This window comes from Otolemur garnettii, unplaced genomic scaffold (assembly GCF_000181295.1).
Source record: "Otolemur garnettii isolate 467f Iridium unplaced genomic scaffold, OtoGar3 scaffold00007, whole genome shotgun sequence".
In the NCBI taxonomy this organism is placed as follows: domain Eukaryota; kingdom Metazoa; phylum Chordata; class Mammalia; order Primates; family Galagidae; genus Otolemur; species Otolemur garnettii.
This window is the reverse complement of record NW_003852402.1, coordinates 12,973,629-12,979,623: the sequence shown is the minus strand read 5'-3', so window position 1 is coordinate 12,979,623 and position 5,995 is coordinate 12,973,629. Positions and strand designations below refer to the sequence as shown.

General features: G+C 40.6%; 1 non-coding gene across 1 annotated transcript; it reads right to left on the bottom strand.

Annotated features, from left to right (window-relative positions):
* Window positions 1-379: 379 nt before the first annotated feature.
* On the bottom strand, window positions 380-505 carry LOC111723064. Its single transcript, XR_002771690.1, has one exon. It is a non-coding gene; the product is annotated as a small nucleolar RNA SNORA11 (small nucleolar RNA).
* Window positions 506-5,995: the final 5,490 nt, after the last annotated feature.

The window sequence follows — 5,995 nt, the reverse complement described above, 5'->3', positions numbered from 1 at the left end:
CGGGATCCACTTCCTAGAGACTTTAGTTTGGTTGGTATTGGGTATGGCCTGAGTACGAGGTTTTAGAAGTGTCTCTGGTGGTTCTTTTTTTTTTTTAATTAAATTATAGCTGTGTACATTAATACTATCATGGGGTACAGTGTGTTGTTTCTAGATACAGTTTGAAATACTTTTTTTTTTTCTCTTAGGAGGGTATGTATTAGATCATCTACTGGCTTCATATCAGGATTGAGTACATTGGACTCTTCTCCAATTCTTGTGATGCTTTACTAAGAAGAATGAATTAGGCAGTTTTTAAGACATACAGTACAGTTGAAAGAATTATACAGTAATCACCCATACATCCATCACATACATTTTATCATTTTTTTTCTTCTTCACATGTAGGGAATTTGTTCGAGAGGCCACAAGTTCTGTGCCCCTCATCACAATGATCCTGGTTTCCTGTTGGGCATGTTATAAACAAAGGAGCCATTCTTTAGGCCCCTTGCTCTGAGCATACCCCTAAAATACTTTCATCCAACTGGCTAACATAGCCTTCATGGAGTCTCAAAGCCACTGCTCTACAGTTTCCTCTGGGTCGCTTTGATAATTTTTACCACAATGGCAGCTCAAAGTATCCTGCTACAGCTTCTGTCTTCTGCCACCTCAAGCTCAGGCTGCAATCATCCCAGTGATTGCTGACAAACAGGAACAGGTGGTGCAGGTGGTGGTGGCTGATTCCATACACTGGGAACACCTAGATTTCCTGCTACGGTTGCCACACAGGGGCCCTCTAGGGGAGTGGGGTTATCTGTGTCATCAAAGGAATAAGGAATATATCTAGCAGAAAAATTCATCCTTCTATTTTTCTAAAATGAATTAGAACCACACTAGTCCTCAGATATAAAAGTTCACCTGCAAGAAAAAGAGAAGATTCTAGATCAGTATTTCTCAATCTTTTTCTTATCTCATGACACACTTGAACCTATAGTTCAACTTCCTTGGCACACTGAAAAAAAAATAGAGTAAAAAAAGAATGTGTTTACTGTTCTTTGAATGTCTTTTGAAAATAATTAATGATCTTTAAAAGATTTCACAGTACCCCTAAGATCCTCTCATGGCATACTAGTGTGCCGCGGTGCCCCAGTTGAAAATCTCTGGTTTAGGTGCTAGTTAAGTCATCTCACATGTCAAATATCAAATTGGCATTTGTGTATGAGTCCCTGTGCTCTGGCTTGAAACACACGTGATAACTACCACCAAGTTCCTTAACCTCTGAGCCTCATCTTTAACTTTGTGTTTGCTGAAATCTATTAATAAGATGACTTTGATGATTAAAATAAATTATGAATTTAAAGTTTATTGCACATATTAGGCAAGCATCAGTCCTAGAATTATACAAATCTGTAGGGAGATATTTTAAAAGCTCCAATTAAAAATCAGTAAGAACATGAATGAGCAATGCGTTGAAGAAAAATATATGTAGCCAGTAAACAAAGGGAAATAGCATCACCAGTAATCAAAACATTTCATTGATGAGATGAATGAGACTATCATTCTTTTTTATTAAATTGCTTATGATTTATGTTGTGCTGGAAATAGGTTGTTTTATGCAATGCTAATGAGAGTATAAATTGATTTAGTCTTTCTGGAAAGCAATTTGGTGATATCAAGAATCTTCAGAAAGTTGGTTTTTTTAATCAGTAATTCTACCTCTCTAATCTGTCTTAAGGAACTAAATAAAATTGTAGATTTTAGCCTTTATGTTACTTATAATGGTGAAAAATGGAAATGATCTAGTTATTCAAAACATATAAATAGTTCAGTAAATTATGATGCATTTTCAAAGTATAATGATGTCCTATAAAATTAAATTTAGAACATTATCCACTGACTTAGGAAAATTTTCTTGGTGAGTGAAAAAAAGCAAGATAACAAACTTTATTTTTGTATCATAATTTTTGTTTTAAAGGTGCACAATTCTTTATTATCAAAATGCACTACTTTTGCTGGTAATGGACCCTGATTCAAACTGGCTTAGATAGTAAAGCATATTTATAAGCATTTATAGTAGAAAATATCCAAAAACATGTCAGGCTTTAAAATCGGTTGATCTATCAGGTCAACATTTTCATCGAGGATCCAAGTTCCTTCTAAAGTGCTCTGTCGTCCTCAGTGCGGCCTCCATCTTTGGCTGCAGGTGTCACGTCCACGGGCAACGATGTCCAGAGAAATGAGACTCCTGCCCTCCCTTTACTTCTGCATAAACTCTCTCTCTTTTGTTAATCCCCGCCCCCCCTTCCTCTAACCCCTCTTTTTCTTTTCTTTCTTTTTTTTTTTTTTTTTGCAGTTTTTGGCCGGGGCTGGGTTTGAACCCGCCACCTCCAGCATATGGAGCCGGTGCCCTACTCCTTTGAGCCGCAGGCGCCGTCCAAACCCCTCTTTTTTCATTAGGAGTGAGGACCTTCTCTCTAGCCCCCCGCAGAGGTCCCCTTAGGGTTTATAGGCCTGAACTGGGTCATGAGGTTTGTGAACCAGCCCCTAGCAGGGAAACGACACTACACTTAGACCAATTCAGATCCATTCCTGAACTCCGGGGTTGGGTTTCCGTGGCTTGTAGAGGAGAGGTGGGTCCTTGAACACAATTATCACTCGGTTAGGGAGGAGGAGGGGGAAAGAGATGCTGGGTGGGCAAATAATCGCAGCCACTATCATCCCCTGTGGGTAAGAATCCGTCTGATCAGTCCATGAAGACGCACACCTTCCAAATGATAGGACCACCAGGACAAGTCTGATGGAAGAGGAGGAGCTTTTCGGTTATATACTTGGTGCCAAGATTTTGACTGAAGTCTGATTCCAAGTGAATTTCAGAATTCACAAGGAGAGTGAAATGCAGAGAGTAAACCAGCTGGGACGTAACCTCTGATGACCAGCAATTCCTCAAAGGGATGGAGGCTGGGCTGCCTGGCTGGTTCTTCTCACCTCTGTGTGAAGTGCCTACTGCTTGTCACAGGACGTGGCTTATTATACTGGTGTGAGGGAGTTAGGGGGGCCCTGTCGGGGATGATAAATCATTAGAAATGAAGTGGAATTTTTTGTGACTTACATAAACTTATGCTAGAATTCACCTAGTCAGCCAGGCTGGAGATATTCACAGCCTTGTTTGTTTCCAATAAAATCTCCCAAGATTCTACAAACAAGTTTGCTTCTGAATGCTCTTCAGATCCTGGAAACCTAAATGGGTGTCCTTCTGTAAGAAGTGCATGAATTCGTCCTTGTATTCAATAAGCATTTTAACCGCATAGTAATAATGGTAGCTAATTGTTTTAGCTGCCTGTGCTTACTATAACAAAATCCACAGATTGGCTGGCTTAACACAACAGAAATGTATTGTCTCACAGTTCTGAAAGCTGGAAATATCAATCAAGGTGTCGCTGTGTATTTTTTTCTGCAGCTTCTAAGGGAGGCTCATCCCTTGCCCCTTCCTAGCTTCTGTTGCTTTACCACAAACCATGGCGTTCTCTGGTTCATTGTACTGTCGTCGGTCCAAACCCTCCCCCTGTCTTCGTGTGGCTTTCCGCCTGTGTCTCCACACTGTTTTTTTTTTTTTTTTTTTTTGCATGTACCTATGCCCAAATTTCCTTTTTCTTATAAGGACGTCAGCCATATTAAATTAGGGCCAACCTCAGTGACTTCAGCTTAACTTGATTACATGGGCAAAGACCCTTTTTCTGAATAAAGTCCTGTATCAGCGGTTAGGGTTACATATCTTTGGGAGGGGCCACAACTATTCAACCCATAACATTAATGATACTATATACAGTTATTGTTTTAAGTATTTTGTGTATAATTACTGACACAATTGTCACAAAGCTCTGTGAGATGGTTATTGTTATTCTCACTCAATAGGTGAAGAGACTGAGTCTTTTTTATTGAGATAGAGTCTCACTATGTCACCCTGGGTAGAGTGCCATGGTGTCACAGCTCACAGCAACCTCAAACTCTTAGGCGTAACCAATTCTCTTACCTCGGCCTCCCAAGTAGCCGGGACTACAGGCATCTACCACAATGCCTGGCTATTTTTTTGTTGCAGTTGTCATTATGGTTTAGCTGGCCCGGGTGGGTTTGAACCTGCTGGCCTCAGTGCATGTGGCTGGCACTATAAACTCTGTGTTCTTGTGCTGAGCCAAGAGATTGAATCTTGAAAATGTTTATTAACCAGTCCAGGGTCACATAATTATGAAGTAGCAGTCCTGGAACTTAAAACTCAGGTAGTCTTAGTTCAGAGGCTGCAATTGTAGCAACTACTGTTTCTTTATTATATGATACACATGTTTATTATGCACTTTCTTAGTGTGTAAGACATGCTGTGTATACCAGGTGCACAGAGTTAAGACCTAGTAAAGGAACCAACACAAAGCACGTGACCAACACAGGTGCAAGAGGGGGCGAGTAAAGAGAGGATAGATACAACTTCTCTGTCACTGTTATTTAATCATTCATCTAAAAAACACTTAGGAGAGAGCTACTAGACGGAGGGATAAGAAATGAATTAGAAAATTCTTCATTCTATAGGTAAAATAAAGTACATTTTAGAAATGAACCCCCAACAATCCATTTAATCATTCATTGCAGGGCCCTCAAAGGAGTTATGCATTGATATGATGATACATTCACTTTTAGGAAGTAATTATACACAAAACACTTAGAACAGTAACTGTTATCAATGTTATGGGTTGAATTGTGGCCCCCCTCGCCAAAGGTATGTGAACCTAACCCCTATGTACATGCATTAGGAGAGGAGAGAGGTTTGTAGAGAACCTTTTCATAAATATGTACCAAATAATAGCCTTTGGAATATGTTACTCCCATTTCACAAAAGAAGATTGATTCACAAAGGAGTGCAGAAGTGCCCAAAGTCACACATCAGGCACTTAGCAGCGTCCCAGCCACACAGCTACAAGTCCAGTCCTATTTACCCACTGAGCACAAAGCAGGATGGGATGGATGTCATTAAAAAAAAAAAAGCTTCTAGGATGATCTTATTGGCTGGTGTGAGGCAGGACACCTGCAAACACATTGTGCCAGCAGAGCAAGAGGAATGGTGTGGGTCCTGGGCTCTGTCTGGGCAGGACATATAGATCTCATGGAAATGGGCTGGAGTCCCAGCACCGTGAAAGACAGAGGGCATCATATTAGCAAGAATAGAAATGGGAGTGAGGAGTAAATACTTGTTACTACCGTGTTTCCCCCCAAATAAGACCTACCCCTAAAATAAGCCCTAACAAGATTTCTATGCATTTGTTAAATATAAGCCCTACCCTGATAATAAGACCTAGTGATGCATTTGGGCGCAGAGAGGAAGACATTCCCTGAAAATAAGCCGTAGTTTGTCTACTTAAGAAAAAATAAATATAAGACAGTGTCTTATTTTGGGGGAAATACGGTATCAACAGTATCCCAGGCACCAAGCTAACTGCATTGTGTCTGTAATCTCACATCATCTCTGTGAGATTGGACCTGGAAGTCTAGTTTTATTTGCTTCTATTTTATGGAAAAGAAGGCTGAGGCCAGGAAAGGCTAAGTTTCTTGTGGAAGGTCACACAGCCACCAAGTGACAGAAGAGCTGCTACCATGCTCAGCCATGTGGGCTTCCCCTGATGGTCCCTGGGCTATGTCCATACGAGAAGTCCCCGCTCCTGCCCCGTCACCAGGGATCCATAATCACAACAGTCAACTTCTGGGGAAGTGCATGACGTGTAAGCACTTTAATCCTGTGGCAAGGGGGATTGTAAATTTAGACCTTATGGTCTAGAGACCTAGGTTATGTCCAAATCCTGCCCAAGACCAATGATATAATTTTGTAAAGACAGTGACAGGACAAAAGGAAGAATGAAAAGTGACATTTATTGGTTGGTGGGGCTTTGGTTCTAAGCCTTAAGGTTAAAGTCTACAAAGGTGGGCTGGGTTAGGTAGGTAAGGGGTCAGCAAATGTTTTTTTTTTTTTTTTTTT